General features: G+C 38.3%; 1 pseudogene; it reads left to right on the forward strand.

The window, feature by feature from the left end:
* Window positions 1-383: 383 nt before the first annotated feature.
* LOC125157793 (elongation factor 1-alpha 1-like) lies at window positions 384-14063 on the forward strand (annotated as a pseudogene).
* Window positions 14064-20636: the final 6573 nt, after the last annotated feature.

Here is a 20636-nt window from a genome sequence, read left to right on the forward strand (position 1 = left end):
GAAACTCTGTTGTATTTTGCATACAAATTTAAAGATGTTATATATTTTTGAAAAATTAGTTTCTTTATGATTTTATAACATTATTCTTTATCTCTGATAATATTTGTGGTTCTGAATTCTGCTTTTTACCATTGTTTCATAACAATTTGTTGATTAGGCTTTTCTTTCTCTATTGAAATATCTTGGCACCTTTATTAAAAACCAATTGACCATTGGGAGAGTTGGAGAAGATAGTGACAGAACAGGTGGGCTCTAGGATCACCTCGGCCCACAAACACAAATAGATAACTATCAAATTATCCTAAATACTCAAGGAATCAACCTAAAGACTGACAACAAAAGGGAGAGAAGAGGCCACATTGAAGAAGGTAGGAAAGCTGGAGATGTGTGTTAGGGAAGAAACAGATAACAGGTGCTATGGAGGGGAGGGAGCTATGGTCATGGAGAAGGACAACAGAGGTGCACACAGGAAAATTCACAAGGAGAATGTTTCCCTGAAGCCATGGCTTGGAAGATGAGAGGGACTGAATTTCATGAGTTCTTACAAGCAGCTGGGCTTAAATATGGAGTTGTAAAGGTCAGTGGGCTTGGCTGGGATACAGCCCCAAGGGCACTTCTCTGCTCCTGGAGAGAAGGCAGATAACCCACAGACAGTATAGAAACAGCAATCTAAAGAATGCCTGGGACACAAAGTGGGGAGATTATTCTCAGAGCACATACCTAAGTTGCAGGATTCACGTCAACCACTCTCTGGGAACAAAGGAGAAGAAGAATCTTCTGGTGTCATTTACCTCTTTTGCTTTTCAGCATAAGCACACAGCCAATTGTAGGAAGAAACACATAGCCAACACTGGCTGCTAACTTATACACCAAGCCCCAACACCTGTACTCTGATTGAATGCCTTTCCCAGTCACACTTGCCTCAGTCCCAGTGTGGTGGGCCTCTCCCTCAGGAGACCAGCACAAACCCCTGTCCACACCATGTTTCCTGACCAGAATTATGTAGCCCTCAGTTCTGGTGGAGGTAGTGAAAGTTCCCATTTTTAAGCAGACCAGAGCATACCTAGTTAAAACTCACCACATTCAAGCCAGGGACCAAACACTGCCCACAGCAGGCAAGAAAAGCCTCTACACATGACTGGCCTGAAAGAGCAGCCACAACCACAACAGCAGACCACAAGCAGCACACACCAGAACCACTCCCTGAAGGGCCAGGCCCTGGGCACTAACCTGTACTTTAAGCCATTACTTTTAGGAGCAGGAGACATGACCAGTTTTTCTAACACACGGAAGAAGGTAAAGACTTACAAAAAATGTGAAGGTGGGAAAATTTATCACAAATGAAAGAACAATATAAGGTCAAAGCCAGAGATCTAAGCAAAACAGATATAAGTAACATGACTGATAAGAAATTTAAAGCTACAATCAAAAGAATACTCACTGAGTTTGAGAAAATAATAGAAGGCATCAGGGAGACCAAGGAGACCATTATTACAGAGATAAAAGAGTTAAAAAAAGAATCAGTCAGAGATGAAGAGTGCAATAAAAGGAGACTGGAAATAGGCTTGCTCCAATAAACAACAGGCTGGAAGAAGCAGAGGAATAAATTAGTGAGCTAGAAGATAAAGTAATGAAAAGTAATGAAGCTGAACAAAAGAGAAAAAGAAGAATGATGCAACATGAGAATAGACTTAGGAAACTCAATGATTCCATCAAATGTGATAACATTCATATTATAGGAGTCCCGACCAGACAGTTCTGCAGGGCCATAGAGGTGGTATCAGATCTCATTTCACAAACATACCAGAGCACACCTAGTTGAAACTCACCACATTCAAACTAGGGACCAAACACTGCCCATAGCAGCCAAGGAGGTCCCTGTAAATTATTGGCCTGAAAAATAGAGCGACCAAAACAAAACAGCAGAGTGCATGCAACACAAACCAGAGACACTTCCTGAAGTGCAAATCCCTGAGAACTACATGACCTCTTCTTCATAAGGCAATAATTTCAGAAGCCAAAGACATAACTGGCTTTTCTAACACAGAGAAGAAGGCAGAGCTGTAGACAAGATGCCAACACAGAGGAATACACCCCAAATAAAAGAACAATATAAGTCCACGGGCAGATATTTAAGTGAGAAAGATGTAAGTAACATGCTTGATGGAGAATTTAAAGCAACAATCATAAGAATACTCACTGGTCTTGACAAAAGAATGGAAGACATCAGTGAGACACCACAGAGATAAAAGAATTCAAAAAGAATCAAAGATAAAGAGTGCAGTAAAGTAGATTGGAAACAGGGTTGATGCAATGAACAGCAGGCTACAAGAAACAGAGGATTGAATTACTGACTTAGAAGACAAACTAATGGAAAGTAATGAAGCTGAGCAAATGAGAGTAAAAAGAATAGACTTAGGGAACTTACTGACTCCATCAAACATAAAAACAGTCATATTATAGGAGACCCAGAACAAGAGAGAGAAAAGGGGGGGGGGATTTTAATGGAAAAAATATTAGCAGAAAACTTCCCTAATCTGGGGAAGGAAACAGACATCTGGATCCATGGAGCACATAGAACTCCCATCAAAATAAACAAACGCAGGACAACACCAGGATATATTGTAATTAAATTTGCAAAATATCATGATAAAAATAAATCTTTTAAAAAAGCAAGAGAAGAAGTCTATAACTTACAAGGGAGAACAAATAAGGCTAGCTGGAGATTTTCAAAGAGATACTTGGAAGCCAGAAGGGAGTAGCATGATATATTCAAAGTGCTAAATAGGAAAAATGTGCAGCCAAGAATTCTCTATCCAGCAAGGCTATCATTGAGAACAGAAGGTGAGATAAAAACATTATCTCAGGCGAACAAAAAATAAAGTATTTCCTGACCACTAAAACAGGCCTGCAAGAAATATTAAAGAGAACTTTTGAGTGGAAAGGAGAGAACAAATGTGAAAAAGACAAGAAAACATTAGGGAAAATCTCCAGAAACAATGACAAAACAAGTAATAAAATGGCAATACATATATATCTATCAATAATTACTTTGAATGTAAATGGACTAAATGCTCAAATCTAATGACATAGAGTATAAAAATGGATTTAAAAAATCCATCTATGCTGCCTATAAAGTTTGATTTTGGACCTGAAGTCACCTTCAGAATGAAAGTGAAGGGATGGAGCATCATTTATCACAAAAATGGATGTCAAAAGAAAACCAGAGCAGCAAAACTTATATCAGACAAACTAGACTTTAAAGTTTGTTTTGATTTTTTAATGTTTATTTATTCTGAGAGAGAGAGAGACACACACAGCATGAACAGGGGAGTGGCAGAGAGAGGGAAACAGAATGAGAAATAGGCTCCAGACTCTGAGCTGTCAGCACAGAGCCTATGCAGGGCTTGAACTCACGAGCTGTGAGATCATGACCTGAGCCAAAGTTGGACACTCAACTGACTGAGCCAACCAGGCACCCAAGACAAACTAGACTTTAAAACAAAACCTGTATCAAGAGACAAAAAAGGGCACTGTAGGAGAGCAGTCAACATGGCGGAGAAGTAGGGGGATCTGAAGTTCCCTCGTCCCTAACACAGCAGTGTTGAGGCCAGAGGACTTGGAATTCCAAGAGTCCAGGCTGCAGAGTGGCAGAAACATCTCCAGGGGCCCACAGGGACAACTTGGCAGGTCATAGGTGCATGCTTGCAAACTGAAAGAAATAAAAGAGGCCACATAAGCACAGAGGGCAGGCATCCCCTTCCACGGAGAGACAAAAGGAAGAAAAAGAGAGGCTGTGGAAGTGTAGGATTGTATTTGGAAAAAAGAAAAACCATGGACCAGGGATAGGAAAAAATGGAGAAAGTTCCAATTTATTTATTTTTATTTATTTTTATTTATTTTTTCATTTTTGGGAGAGAAAGACAGAGCATGAGTGGCAGAGGGGCAGAGACAGGGAGACACAGAATCTGAAGCGGGCTCCAGGTTGTCTGAGCTGTCAGTGAAGAGCCTGATGTGGGGCTTCAACTCACAAACCGTGAGATGATGACCTGAGCCGAAGTTGGATGCTTAACTGATTGAGCCACCCAGGTACCCCGGAAAGTTCCAATTTCTGAGAGTCTCTGGATTGACAGCCCTGTTTGCACTCCTGGGGATTAGGGGAGCCAGCCCCGGGTCAGTAACTACCTCGGAGGTACAGTCCATAGTGGGAGAAAGCAATCCCCTCTCCTGAGTGCTGTGGGAAGAAGGTATATAGCTGTTCCAAGGACAAAGGGCCCTGCCTGCACTTGCCAGCCAGAGGCCCTTTATCGGCAGGATGGAGCGGCACGTTCTCAGAACTGGGGCATGTGGAGTGGGATCCTTTAAGACATCGGGGCTTGAATCCCTGCAAAGTGCCAGGGAGGTGCAGGAGTGGGTGGAGTAGGGCAAACTGTGCCCGTGCAGCATTGTAAGGAGCAAGAGGTCCTTTGTCAGCAAGGTGGAGTGGCTCTACCATGGAAGCAGGGTGTGCAGAGCAGGATCCTTTAAGATTTTGGGGTTTGAATCCAAGCCAAGAGCCTGGGAGGCATGGGAAACTGTGGAGCAGGAAAACAACAAAACAAAACAAAACAAAACAAAACAAAACAAAAAAACAGCCTAATCGTGCCCACGCAGCACCGTGAAAACAGCTTGAACAGAGTGGTTTGGGACACCAAGTCCGGGGAGGAGAGACTGAGGTGTCACCATTTTTCTCCCTATCATCAATAAGGTGGAGCTTCAGGGAATAGACAAGGAGCCACAGTGGAAGTGGGGCCCGCCTACACCAAACCACGCCCATCCATACCTGGTAACCATGTATATACCAGAGCAAGACTGACACTGACCAACCAGATAGCCCCTCTTCCAGACCAGTGCAGTCACTGGTTCCAAGGCACCCAGGGGTTTTGCATTTTCTGACTTAATTCTTGGTCAATTCTTATTTTATACGCACACACACACACACACACACACTTCCTTTTCTTCCTCTTATTTCTTACCTTTTCTAGTCTAGTTATTCTGGTTTTGGTTTGTTAAAGCAGACATTTAATCTATTCTCTTTACACGTGTTCTGTATCTCCTTCTTTAATTTCCTCTCTCTCTGGATTAAGCCATATAGTTTCTCAATTTTCTTTTCTTTTCTTTTTCCCCACCTCTGTCATTTCTGTCTTTCTATGGGAGAAGGCTTCTTCCACCACGACCACCCCCCTCTTTTTAAAAACTATTTTTTCAGGGTTATTTTAATGAGCAAATCAAAGCACACATAGTGGAGGGTCCAAATCACCATTATGAGTAGAGAGATAAAGCAACCAGTCACAACAACAGAGAATGTGAAACACACTTCAAACACACCTACTGAAGGGCCAGGCCCTGGAGTGTGTGACCTCTCTTTAATATAGTAGTGCTCACAGGTGCAAGACACATAACAAACTTTTTAAAACACACAAGGGACAGAAAACTAGACAAAATGATGAAATGGAAGAATTCTCCTCAAAAGAAATTCCAGGAAGAAATGACAGCTAAAGCATTGCTCAAAACGTATATAAACAATATACCTGATCAAGAATTTAGAATAATAGTCATAAGATTAATTGCTAGGCTTGTAAAAAGCATAAAAGACAGCAGAGAATCTACTGCTACAGAGATCAAGGAACTAAAAAATAGTCATAACGAATTAAGAAATGTTATAAATAAGGTGCAAAATAAATTGGATGTGGTGACAGCGAAGATGGAAGTGGCAGAGTGGAGAATAAGTGAAACAGATATAAGTGAAATAGAGAATAAGTGAAATAAATTATGGAAAATGATGAACCTGAGAAAAACAGAGATAAAAACATATAAGAACACTAGGGCAGAATAGAGAAATAAGTGATTCAATGAACCATAATAATATCTGTATCATAGGAATTCCAGAAGAAGAGAAAGAGAAAGGGGAAGAAGTTTTACTTGAACAAATAGCTGAGAACTTCCCCAATCTGGGAAAGGAAGTGGACATCCAAATCCAGAAGGCATAGAGAACTCCATTCACACATAATAAGAATAGGTCTTTTCCATGACATATTATAGTGAAACTAGCAAAATACAAAGATAAAGAGAGAATTCTGAAAGCAGCCGTGGACAAATGGGCCTTTACATACAAGGATAGACACATAAGTGTAGTAGCATACCTGTCCACTGAACCTTGGCAGGCCAGAAGGGAGTGGCAGGAAATATTCAATGGGATGAATAGGAAAAATATGCAGCCAAGAATCCTTTATCCAGCAAGGCTGTCATTCAGAATAGAAGGAGAGATAGTCTTTCCCAAACAAAAATGGAAGGAGTTCATGACCACTAAACAAGCCCTACAAGAGGTCCTAAGAGGGACTCTGAGTGGAATGCTGCAAAGACTACAAAGATCCAGAGACATAACCACAAGCATGAAACATAGAGATAACACAATGACATTAAATCTTTCAATAATAACACTGAATGTAAATGGACTAAATGCTCTAATCAAAAGACACAGGGAATCAGAATGGATTAAGAAACAAGATTCATCTATATGCTGTCTACAAAAGACCCATTTGAGACCTGAGAACACCTTCAGACTTAATGTGAGGGGATGGAGAACCATCCATCATGCTACTGAAAGTAAAAAAAAATAGCTGGAGTAGCCATACTTATATCAGAAAAATGATATTTTAAACTAAAGGCTATAATAAGAGACAAAGAAGGACATTATATCATAATTATGAGGTATTTCCATAAAGAAGAGCTAACAATTATAAATGTTTATGCACCAAAATTTAGAGCACCCAAATATATAAATCAGTTAATCACACATAAGCAATCTTATTCATAATAATACAGTAATTGCAGGGGACTTTAATACTACACTAACAGCAATGGACAGATCATCCTGGCAGAAAATCAATAAAGAAACAATGGCCCTGAGTGATAGACTGGACCAGATGGATTTGAGAGATATATGCAGAAATTTTCATCCAAAAGAAGCAGAATACACATTTTTCACTAGTGCACATGGAAAATTCTCCAAGATAGATCACATACTGGGTCACAAAACAGCCCTCAATAAATGTAAGAGAATTAAGATCATACCATGCATATTTTCAGATCACAATGCTATGAAACTTGAAATCAACCATAAGAAACAGTTTGGAAAACCTCCAAATGCATGGATGTTAAAGAACATCCTACTAAAGAATGAATGGGTCAACCAGTCAATTACAGAAGAAATTAAAAAGTATATGGAAGCAAATGAAAATGAAAAAAACGACAGTCCAAATGCTTTGGGACTCAGCAAAGGCAGTCCTAAGAGGAAAATACTTTGCAATCCAGGCCTATCTCAAGACACAAGAAAAATCCCAAACACAATATCTAACAGCACATCAAAAGGAACTAGCAGCAGAACAGCAAAGACACCCCAAAACCAGCAGAAAAAGAGAAATAATAAAAATCAGTGCAGAAATAAACAATATAGAATCCAAAAAGCAGTAGAAAAAAATCAATGAATCTAAGGGCTGGTTTTTTGAAAAAATAAACAAAATTGATAAAACCAGACTTCACAAAAAGAAAGAGGGCCCAAATAGATAACATCATGAATAAAAAAGGAAATATCACAATCAACTTCACAGAAATAAAAATGATTACCAGGGAATACAATGAAAAATTATATGCCAACAATTAGACAGCCTGGAAGAAACGGATAAATTACTAGACACCCTCAAATTACCAAAATTCAAACGGGAAGAAATAGAAAATTCGAACAGATCCATAACTAGTGAAAAAATTGGATCAGTTATCAAAAACCTCCCAACAAATGAGAGTCATGGGCCAGATGGCTTCCCCGGGGAAATCTATCAAATATTTAAAGCATAGTTAATACCTATCCTTCTCAAGCTGTTCCAAAAAATAGAAGTGGAAAGAAAGTTTCCCGAATCATTCTATGAAGCCAGCAATACCTTGATTCCCAAACTAGACAAAGACCCCACTAAAAAAGTACAACTACAGGCCAATATCCCTGATGAACAGAGAAGCAAAAATTCCCAACAAGATAATAGCAAATCGAATTCAATAGCACATGAAAAGAATTATTCACCATGATCAAGTGGGATTCATTCTTGGGCTACAGGGCTGGTTAAATATTTGCGAATCAATCAATGTGATACATCACATTAATAAAAGAAAGGATAAGAACCATATGATCCTGTCAATCGATGCAGAAAAGGCATTTGACAAAATACAACATCCTTTCTTAATAAAAACCCTTGAGAAATTCGGGATAGAAGGAACATACTTAAACATCATAAAAGCCATATATGAAAAGCCCACAGCTGATATCATCCTCAATGAGGAAAAACTGAGAGCTTTCCCCCTGAGATCAGGAACACGACAGGGATGTCCACTCTCACCACTATTGTTTAACATAGTGTTGGAAGTCCTAGCATCAGCAATCAGACAACAAAATGAAATAAAATGCATCAAATTTGGCAAGGAAGAAGCCAAACTTTCACTTTTTACAGATGACATGATATTCTATATGGAAAACCCGAAAGATTCCACCAAAAAGCTGCTAGAACTGAAACATGAATTCAGCAAAGTCTCAGAATACAAAATCAATATACAGAAATCCGTTGCATTTCTATACACCAATAATGAAGCAACAGAAAGAGAAGTCAAGAAACTGATCCCATTTATAATTGTACCAAGAACCACACAATACCTAGGAATAAACGTAACCAAAGATGAAAAAGACCTATATGCTGAAAACTATGGAAAACTTATGAAGTAAATTGAAGAAGACACAAAGAAATGGAAATACATTCCATGCTCATGGATTCGAAGAACAAATGTTAAAATGTCAACACTACCCAAAGCTATCTACACATTCAATGCAATCACAATCAAAATTGCACTGGCATTCTTCTCAAAGTTAGAACAAAAAATCGTAAAATTTGTGTGGAACCACAAAAGACCCCAAATAGCCAAAGTAATATTGAAGAAGAAGACCAAAGCAGGAGGCATCACAATCCCAGACTTTAGCCTCTACTACAAAGCTGTAATCATGAAGACAGTATGGTGTTGGCACAAAAATAGACACATAGACTAATGGAATAGAATGAAGAACCCAGAATTGGACCCACAAACGTATGGCCAGCTAATCTTTGACAAAGCAGGAAAGAGTATCCAATGGAAAAAGACAGTCTCTTTAGCAAATGGTGCTGTGCTGGGAAAACTGGACAGCAACATGTAGAAGAATGAAACTAGACCACTAGACCACTTTCTTACACCATACACAAAAATAAACTCAAAATGGATGAAAGACCTAAATGTGAAACAAGAAACCATAAAAACCCTAGAGGTGAAAATAGGCAACAACCTCTTTGACCTCAGCCACAGCAATTTTCTGCTTGACACATATCCAAATGGGAGAGGAAATAAAAGCAAAAATGAACTATTGGGATCTCATCAATGTAAAATGCTTCTGCACTGCAAAGGAAACAATCAACAAAACTAAAAGGCAACCGACGGAATGGGAAAAGATATTTGCAAATGACATATCGGGTAAAAGCTAATTATCTAAAATCTATAAAGAACTCACCAAACTTCACACCCCCAAAACAAATAATCCAGTGAAGAAATGGGCAGAAAACATGAATAGACACTTTTCCAAAGAAGACATACAGATGGCCAACAGACACATGAAAAGATGCTCAATGTCACTCCTCATCAGGAAAATACGTATCAAAACCACACTGAGATACCACCTCACACTGGTTAGAGTGGCTAAAATGAACAAATCAGGATATTATACATGCTGGAGAGGATGTGGAGAAATCAGAACCCTCTTGTGCTGCTGGTGGGAATGCAAACTGGTGCAGCTGCTCTTCAAAACAATGTGGAGGTTCCTCAAAAAATTAAAAGTAGAACTACACTATGGCTCAGCAATAGCACTACTAGGAACTTATCCAAAGGATACAAAAGTGCTGATTCATAGGGGCGTATGTACCCCCATGTTCATAGCAGCACTTTCAACAATAGCCAAATTATGGAAAGAGCCTAAATGTCCATGAACTGATGAATGGATAAAGAAGATGTGGTTTATATATACAATGGGATACTACTTGGGAATGAGAAAGAATGAAAACCTGCCAAATGCAGCAATATGGATGGAACTGGACGGTATTATGCTAAGTGAAATAAGTCAGTCAGGGAAGGACAGATATATGTTTTCATTTATATGTGGAACTTGAGAAACTTAACAGAAGAGCATGTGGGAAGGGAAAGGGAAAATTGTTACAAACAGAGAGGGATGGAGGCAATCCACAAGAGACTCTTAAATACAGAGAACAAAATGAGGGGAGATGGGGGTGGGGGAGAGTGGAAAATGGGTGATGGGCATTGAAGAGTGCATTTGTTGCGATGAGCACTGGATGATGTATGTAAGTGGATAAATCACGGGAATCTACACCCAAAGCCAAGAGCACACTGTATACACTATATGTTAGTCAACTTGATAATAATGTATATTAAAAAAAGGGCACTGTACAATCCTAAAGGGGATGATCCAACAAAAATTTATGGCAATTATAAATATTTAGGAATCCAACTGGAAATACCCAAATATATAAATCATTCAGTAACTAATATAAAGGAACTAATTGATAGTAATATAATAATAGTAAGAGTCTTTAACACCCCACCTACATCAATGGGAAGATCATCTAAACAGATAAATCAATGAGAACCACACTTGATGGAATGAAAAGTATGGTAGAACACGCTAAGAAAAAAATTAGTACTTAGAAGACAGAGTATGGAAAATAAGCTGAACAAAATAGTGAGAACAAAATTGTGCAAAATGAGAGTAGGCTAGGGAACTCAGTGATTCCATCAAACATAATAACATTTGTATTATAGGAGTCTCAGAAGAAGAAGACAAAGAAAGGGGGACAGAACATTTATTTCAGGAAATTATAGTTGAAAATTTCCCTACTCTGGGGAAGGAAACAGATATCCAGATCCAGGAGTCAGAGAAGTACAATAAAAACTAACAAAAGCAGACTGACAACCAGACATTTTAATTAAATTGGTAACATTTGGTTATAAAGAAAAACTCTAAAAGCTGCAAGAGAAGGCCAGTAGCTTCCAAGGGAAAGCCCATGAGGATACTGGGAGATTTTTTAGCAGAATATTTACAAGCCTGAAGAGAGTGCCTGAATAGGAAATGTCTGCAGCCAAGAATACCCTATCCAGTAAAGCTATCATTCAGAATATAAGGAGAGATAAAGAGTTACCCAGACAAGCAAAAACTGAAGGATGTCATGACCACTAAACTATGCCTGCAAGAAATATTAGAAGGGATATTTTGAGTGGAAAGGATAAATCAAAAGTGACAGTAAATGTAGGAAACACAAAAAATTAAAAATAGAACTACCCTACAACCCAGCAATTGCCCTACTAGGTATTTAACCAAAAGATACAAAAATGTTCATTTGAGGGGCATGTGCACTCCGATGTTTATAGCAGCATTATCAACAATAACCAATACTATATATATAGTATACTATATATACATATAGTATGTACATATATATACATATATATATACTATACTATATGCACAGATACTATATATATACATACTATACATATATAGTATACTATATATATATATATATATATATATATACATACATACAGTGGAATACTACTCAGCAATCAAAAAGAATAAAATCTTGTTATTTGCAACAACATGGATGGAACTAGATTATTATGCTAAGCAAAATAAGTCAGGCAGAGAAAGACAAATATCAGATGATTTCACTCATATGTGGAATTTAAGAAACACAACAGATGAACATAGGGGAAGGGAAGCAAAAATAAGATAAAAAGAGTGAGGGAGGCAAACCATAAGAGACTCTTAAATACAGAGAAAAAACAGGGTTGCTGGAGAAGTGGGTAAGGGGATGGGCTAAATGGGTTATAGGCATTAAGGAAGGCACTTGTTGGAATAAGCATTTATATATATAAGTAATGAATCACTGGGTTCTACCCCTGAAACCAATACTGCACTGTATGTTAACTAGCTTGAATTTAAATAAATAAATTTCAAAAAAAAGATGTAGGAAACATAAAATCTAAATGGAATATTTCTGTAAAAAATAATCAAGGAACTCACAAAATAAAAGGATATAAAATATAAAGACATGAATCTAAAATGTGGGCAGGAAGGAGTAAAGAATGGGTTCAAACTTAAATAACCAAGTTAATAGAGATGGTTATATGCAGAAGAGGTTATATACAAACCTAATGGTAACCATATATAAAAACCCACTAATAAATATGCAAAGGATAAAGAGAAATAAATTCAAAAATATCACTAAAGAAAATCAGCAAAACATGAAAAAGGGAAAGACAAGGAAGAATCAGAGATTTCTTCAGAAACAATCGCCAAAAAATAATAAAATGGTAATAAATACATGTCTATCAATAATTGTTCTGAATGTAAAACAAGATAAAAGCAAGACCCATCTATATGCTGTCTACAAGAAACTCATTTCAGACCTAAAGACATGCATTAAAAGTGAGGGCATGGAGATTTTTCGCAACGGGTTTGCCACTAGAACACAGGTGTCATGAAAGCCACCGCTAAACCTAAACCAAAATTGGAAAGGAAAAGACTCATACCAACATCGTCGTCATTGTACACGTAGATTCAGGCAAGTCTACCACTACTGGTCATCTGATCTACAAATGTGGTGGGATCGACAAAAAAACTATCGAAAAATTTGAGAAGGAGGCTGATGAGATGGAAAGCGTTCCTTCAAGTATGCCTGGGTCTTGGATAAACTGAAAGCCAGACGTGAACGTGGTATCACCATTGATATCTCCCTGTGGAAATTCGAGACCAGCAAGTACTATGTGACCATCATTGATGCCCCAGGACACAGAGACTTTACAAAAAATATGATTACAATCACATCTCAGGTTGACTGTGCTGTCCTGATCGTTGCTGCTGGTGTTGGTGAATTTGAAGTAGGTATCTCCAAGAATGGGCAGACCCGTGAGCATGCCCTTCTGGCTTACACACTGGGTGTAAAACAACTTATGGATTAACAAAATGGATTCCACTGAGCCACCCTACAGACAGAAGAGATACGAGGAAATCGTTAAGGAAGTCAGCACCTACATTAAGAAAATTGGCTAAAACCCCAACACAGTAGCATTTGTGCCAATTTCTGGTTGGAATAGTGACAACATGCTGGAGCCAAGTGCTAACATGCCTTGGTTCAAGGGATGGAAAGTCACCGTAAAGATGGCAATGCCAGTGGAACCACACTGCTTGAAGCTCTGGATTGCATTCTGCCATCTATTCGTCCAACTGACAAGCTCTCGCGTCTGCCCCTCCAGGATGTCTACAAAATTAGTGGTATTGGTACTGTCCCTGTGGGCTGAGTGGAGACCAGTGTTCTTAAGCCAGGCATGGAGGTCACTTTTGCTCCAGTCAATGTTATAACTGAAGTAAAGTCTGTTGAAATGCACCATGAAGCTTTGAGTGAGGCTCTACCTGGGGAGAATGTGGGCTTCAATGTCAAGAACGTATCTGTCAAAGATGTTAGTCGTGGCAATGTGGCTGGTGATGGCAAAAATGACCCACCAATGGAAGCAGCTGGCTTTACAACTCAGATGATTATCCTGAACCATCCAGGCCAAATCAGTGCTGGATAGGCACCTGTGCTGGACTGTCACACAGCTCACATCTCCTGCAAGTTCGCTGAGCTGAAGGAGAAGATTGACCGTCATTCTGGAAAAAAGCTGAAGATAGTCCCGAGTTCTAGAAATCTGGCGATGCTGCCATCATTGATATGGTTCCTGGCAAGCCCATGTGTGTTGAGAGCTTCTCTGACTACCCTCCACTGGGCCGTTTTGCTGTTCGTGACATGAGACAGACAGTTGCTGTGGGTGTCATCAAAGCAGTGGACAAGAAGGCAGCTGGAGCTGGTAAGGTCACCAAGTCTGCCGAGAAAGCTCAGAAGGCTAAATGAATATTATCCCTAATACCTGCCACCCCAGTCTTAATCACTGGTGGAAGAACAGTCTCAGAACTGTTTGTGTGAATTGGCAGTTTAAGTTTAATAGTAAAAGACTGGTTAATGATAATGCATCATAAAACCTTCAGAAGGAAAGGAGAATGTTTTGTGGACCATTTGGTTTTTTGTGTGTGTGTGTGTGGCAGTTTTATTGGTTTTTAAAATCAGTACTTTTTAATGGAAACAACTTTGATCAAAAATCTGTCACAGAATTTTGAGACCCATTAAAGCAAAAGTTTAATGAGACAAAAAAGTGAGGGCATGGAAAAATATTTATTATGCAAATGTATGTCAAAAGAAAGCTAAGGCAGCAATACTTATAACAAACTAAAGAGGTGTTTCTTAAATTCAAATTTTAGTTAATATACAATGCAATATTGGTTTCAGGAGTAGAATTGAGTGATTTATCACTTACATACAACACCCAGTGCTCATTCCAACCAGTGCCCTCCTTAATACCCATCACCCATCTAGCTCATCTGCCACCCATCAACCCCCTCCATCAACCCTCAGTTTGTTCTCTACTGTTAAGAGTCTCTTGTGTTTTGTTTCCCTCTCTTTTTTCCTCCCCCCATGTGTTTATCTGTCTTGTTTCCTAAATTCCAGATATGAATGAAATCATATGGTATGTGTCTTTCTCTGATTGACTTATTTCACTTAGTATATATATAATACATTCTAGCTCCATTCACAAACTAAGCAGACTTTAAAAGACTGTAATAAGAGACCAAAAAAGACACAATATAATCATAAAGGGTACAATCCAACAAGAATATATAACAATTATAAATATTTACTCACCCAACGTAGAAGTGATCAAATACATAAAACAGTTAATAACAAACATAAAGAAACTAATCAATAACAATACAATAATAGTAAGGGACTTTAACATTCCACTTACATCAATATAGAAATCATCTAAACAGAAAATGAACAAGGAAACAATCCATGGCTTTGAAAGACACATTAGAAAAGATGTACTTAACAGATGTATTCAGAACATTCCATCCTAAAACAGCAAATACACATTCTTTTCTTCTGTGCATGGAACATTCCCCAGAATAGATTGCATATTAGCCCACCAAAGAAGCCTCAAGAAATTCAAGAATATTGAAGTTATACCGTGACTCTCTTCTGACCACAACACTATGAAATTATAAGTCAACCACAAGAAAAAATCTAGAAAGACCACAAACACATGGAAGTTAAATAACACACTATTAAACAATGAATGGGTCAACAAAGATATATAAGAATAAATAAAATGAAATTTGAAATGAAAATAAAAACACAATGGTCCAAAACATCTGGAATGCAGTGAAAGTGGTTTTAGAAGGGAAGTATACAGTCATACAGGCTTACCTCAAGAAGCAAGAAAAATCTCAAATAAACAACTAACCTTACACCTAACAAAGCTAGAAAAGGAACAACAAATAAAATCTGAGAGCAGCAGAAGGAAGTAAATAATAAATATTAGAGCAGAAATTAATGCTATAGAAAATAAATAAATAAACAAAACAGATCAATGAAACCAGGAGCTGGTTCTTTAAAAAATATAAAAAATAAATAAACCTCTAGCCAGACTTATGAAGAAAAAAAGAGAAAAGAGTCAAATAAATAAAGTCACAAATGTGAGAGGAGAAATAACCAACATCACAGAAATACAAAATTAGAAGACAATATTATGAAAAACTATATGCCACCAAACTGGGCAACCTGGAAGAAATGGATAAATTCTTAGAAACATATAAGTTACCAAAAATGAAAGAGGAGAAACTAGTAAATTTTAACAGACTGATAACCAACAAAGAAATTAAGTTAGTAATCAAAAAACTCCCAACAGGGAGTGGTGGCTCAGTAGGTTAAGCATCTGACTTCAGCCCAGGTCATCTCATGGTTCATGGGTTTGAGCCTTGCATCAGTCTGTGCTGACAGCTCAGAGCCTGGAGCCTGCTTCAGATTCTGCATCTCCCTCTCCTTATGTCCCTCCCCCACTTGTGCTCTGTCTCTCTGTCTCTCAAAAATAAACATTAAAAAAATCTTCTCTAAAGATATAAAGAAATGGAAAAACATTCCGTGCTCATGGATTGGAAGAATAAATATTGTCAAAATGTCAATACTACCCAAAGCTATCTATACATTCAATGCAATCCCAATCAAAATTGCACCAGCATTCTTCTCCAAGCTAGAACAAGCAATCCTAAAATTCATATGGAAACACAAAAGGCCCTGAATAGCCAAAGTAATTTTGAAGAAGACCAAAGCAGGAGGCATCACAATCCCAGACTTTAGCCTCTACTACAAAGCTGTAATCATCAAGACAGAGTGGTATTGGCACAAAAACAGACACATAGACCAATGGAATAGAATAGAAACCTCAGAACGAGACCCACAAACGTATGGCCAACTAATCTTTGACAAAGCAGGAAAGAAGATCCAATGGAAAAAAGACAGTCTCTTTAACGAATGGTGCTGGGAGAACTGGACAGCAACATGCAGAAGGATGAAACTAGACCACTTTCTCACACCATTCACAAAAATAAACTCAAAATGGATAAAGGACCTGAATGTGAGACAGGAAACCATCAAAACCCTAGAGGGGAAAGCAGGAGAATACCTCTCTGACCTCAGCCGTAGCAATTTCTTGCTTGACACATCCCCAAAGGCAAGGGAATTAAAAGCAAAAATGAACTACTGGGACCTTATGAAGATAAAAAGCTTCTGCACAGCAAAGGAAACAACCAACAAAACTAAAAGGCAACCAACGGAATGGGAAAAGATATTTGCAAATGACATATCGGACAAAGGGCTAGTATCCAAAATCTACAAAGAGCTCACCAAACTCCACACCCGAAAAACAAATAACCCAGTGAAGAAATGGGCAGAAAACATGAAAAGACACTTCTCTAAAGAAGACATCCGGATGGCCAACAGGCACATGAAAGGATGCTCAGCGTCGCTCCTCATTAGGGAAATACAAATCTAAACCACACTCAGATATCACCTCACGCCAGTCAGAGTGGCCAAAATGAACACATCAGGAGACTATAGATGCTGGAAAGGATGTGGGGAAACGGGAACCCTCTTGCACTGTTGGTGGGAATGCAAATTGGTGCAGCCACTCTGGAAAACAGTGTGGAGGTTCCTCAAAAAATTAAAAATAGACCTACCCTATGACCCAGCAATAGCACTTCTAGGAATTTACCCAAGGGATACAGGAGTACTGATGCATAGGGGCACTTGTACCCCAATGTTTATAGTAGCACTCTCAACAATAGCCAAATTATGGAAAGAGCCTAAATGTCCATCAAGTGATGAATGGATAAAGAAATTGTGGTTTATATACACAATGGAGTACTACGTGGCAATGAGAAAGAATGAAATATGGCCCTTTGTAGCAACATGGATGGAACTGGAGAGTGTTATGCTAAGTGAAATAAACCATACAGAGAAAGACAGATACCATATGGTTTCACTCTTGTGTGGATCCTGAGAAACTTAACAGAAACCCATGGGGGAGGGGAAGGAAAAAAAAAAGAGGTTAGAGTGGAAGAGAGCCAAAGCATAAGAGACTCTTAAAAACTGAGAACAAACTGAGGGTTGATGGGGAGTGGGAGGGAGGGGAGGGTGGGTGATAGGTATTGAGGAGGGCACCTTTTGGGATGAGCACTGGGTGTTGTATGGAAACCAATTTTTCAATAAATTTCATATTTAAAAAATAATAAAAAACAAAAAAAAACAAAAATAACATTTAAAAAAATAAAATAAAATCCAACAGCATTTTTCACTGAACTAGATCAAAGCATCCTAAAATTCATACTGAACCACAAAAGACCCTGAATAGCCAAAGTAATCTTTAAAAGGAATAGAAAATCTGGAGGCATCACAATTCCCAACCTCAAGTTATATTACAAAGCTGTAGTGATCAAAACACTATGGTACTGGCACAAAAACAGACACATAGATCAATGAAACAGAATAGAAAATCCACAAATGAACCCGCAACTATAGTCAATTAATCTTCAGCAAAGCAGGAAAGAATATCCAATGGCAAAAAGACAGTCTCTTCAACAAATGGTTGGAGGGTAACATGCAAAAAAATGAAACTGTATCACTTTCTTATATCAGATAGAAAACTAAATTCAAAATGGATTAAAGACCTGAATCTGATACCTGAAATAATAATAATCATAGAAGAGAACACAGGCAGTAACTTCTTTAACATTGACCATAGGAACATCTTAATAGATATGTCTCCTGAGGTGAGGGAAACAAAAGCAAAAACAAACTATTGGGACTACATCAAAATAAGAAGTTTCTGCACAGTGAAGGAAACAGTCAACAAAACTACCAGGCAACGTGCAGAATGGGAGAAGACACTTGCAAATGACATATCAGATAGAGGGTTAGTATCTAAACTCTACAAGGAACTTATACAACTCAACACCCTCCCCCCAAAACACCAAATAATCCAATTAAAAATTGGGTAGAAGACATGAATAGACATTTCTCTAAAAATGACATATAGATGGCCAACAGACACATAAAGAGATGCTCATCATCACATATCATGGATGAAATGCGAATCAACACTACAGTGGTTATCACCTCATATCTGTTAAAATGGCTAAAACCGGGGCGCCTGGGTGGCGCAGTCGGTTAAGCGTCCGACTTCAGCCAGGTCACGATCTCGCGGTCCGTGAGTTCGAGCCCCGCGTCAGGCTCTGGGCTGATGGCTCGGAGCCTGGAGCCTGTTTCCGATTCTGCGTCTCCCTCTCTCTCTGCCCCTCCCCCGTTCATGCTCTGTCTCTCTCTGTCCCAAAAATAAATAAACGTTGAAAAAAAAAAATTTTAAAATGGCTAAAACCTACAACACAAGAAACAACAGGTTTTGGTGAGGATGTGGAGAAAAGGGAACACTAGTGCACTGTTGGTGGGAATGCAAACTGGTATAGCCACTGTGGAAAACTGTATGAAGGTTCCTCAAAAAGTTAAAAATAGAGCTACCTTACAATCCAACAATTGTACTAATGGGCATTTACCCAAAGAATACAAAAAACACTAATTCAAAGGGATACATGCACCCCTATATTTATAGTAGCATTTTTTACAATAGGGAACATATGAAAGCAGCCTAAGTGTCCATGGATAAAGAAGATGTGGATAAAGAAGATGGAATATTATTCATCCATAAAAAGAATGAAATCTTGCCATTTGCATTGACATGGATGTATCTAGAGGATGTAATGCTAAGTGAAATAACACAGAGAAAAACAAACACCATATGACCTCACTCATGTGTGCTATTTAAGAAACAAAACAAAGGTAAAAAAAAATAAGAGAGGAGAGAGAGAGAGACAGACAGAGACAGAGAGAGACAGAGAGAAATCAAGAAACAGACTCTTAATTATAGAGAACAAACTGAAAGTTACCATAGAGGAGGTTGGTGAAGGGATTGGTTAAAGAAGTGATGGGGATTGAGGAATGCACTTGTGACGAGCTCATGGTGATGTATGGAAGTGTTGAATCACTACATTATACACCTGAAGTTAATATCACACTATATGTTAACTAACTGGAATTAAACTAAAAATGTAACAAAGCAAATTAATTAAAATATTTAGAAAAAAAGAATAGATTTGAGATCTTTGAAGACAGCTACTATCGTTTTTTAAAATTTTTATTTCATTCATTTTTTTAATTCACATCCAAGTTAGTTAGCATATACTGCAACAATGATTTCAGGAGTAGATTCCTTAGTGCCCCTTATCCATTTAGCCCATCCCCCCACCCTCAACCCCTCCATTAACCCTCTGTTTGTTCTCCATATTTAAGAGTCTCTTATGTTTTTGTCCCCATCCCTGATTTTATATTATTTTTGCTTCCCTTCTCTTATGTTCATCTGTTTTGTACCTTAAAGTTCTCCTATGAGTGAAGTTATATGATATTTGTCTTTCTCTAATTTTGCTTAGCATAATACCCTCTAGTTCTGTCCACCTAGTTGCAAATGGCAAGATTTCATTCTTTTTGATTTTCGAGTAATACTCCATTGTGTGTGTGTGTGTGTGTGTGTATAACTATCTTATCTTACTTGTCTTTGCCCACATCCAACAAGCACCTTGACACAGCTGTGTGCTCAACATATAATTAATGATTGAATGAATAAATAAAAGCCCAAGAACTCTTTGCTGAGGAGCAGTGCTCCATTTCACAAGAGAGAGAGAGAGAGAGAGTCTAAGTACTTGCTTAGTGCACCTGTAAAGGGAGAACATGGTCCCAATAAAGCTTTTCAGATAAGTTGATATTCTTTGAAAGCATCAATATAGTCATCAGGGATAAATTTAAAAACGTTGGTAGGCTTTCTTACCCTTACTGTTTTTATTCTGAATTGCATATGATGTGGGACACCCTATTTTTTAGTGTTTAGAGACTCTAAATGTTTTAATCTGGTCATACTTGAGAAGGAAATGAATATGACCTAGACCTCTGGCCCCAGAACAGCTCCCAGGGTGAGAGACCCAGACA

Source organism: Prionailurus viverrinus, chromosome X, assembly GCF_022837055.1.
Source record: "Prionailurus viverrinus isolate Anna chromosome X, UM_Priviv_1.0, whole genome shotgun sequence".
In the NCBI taxonomy this organism is placed as follows: Eukaryota; Metazoa; Chordata; class Mammalia; order Carnivora; family Felidae; genus Prionailurus; species Prionailurus viverrinus.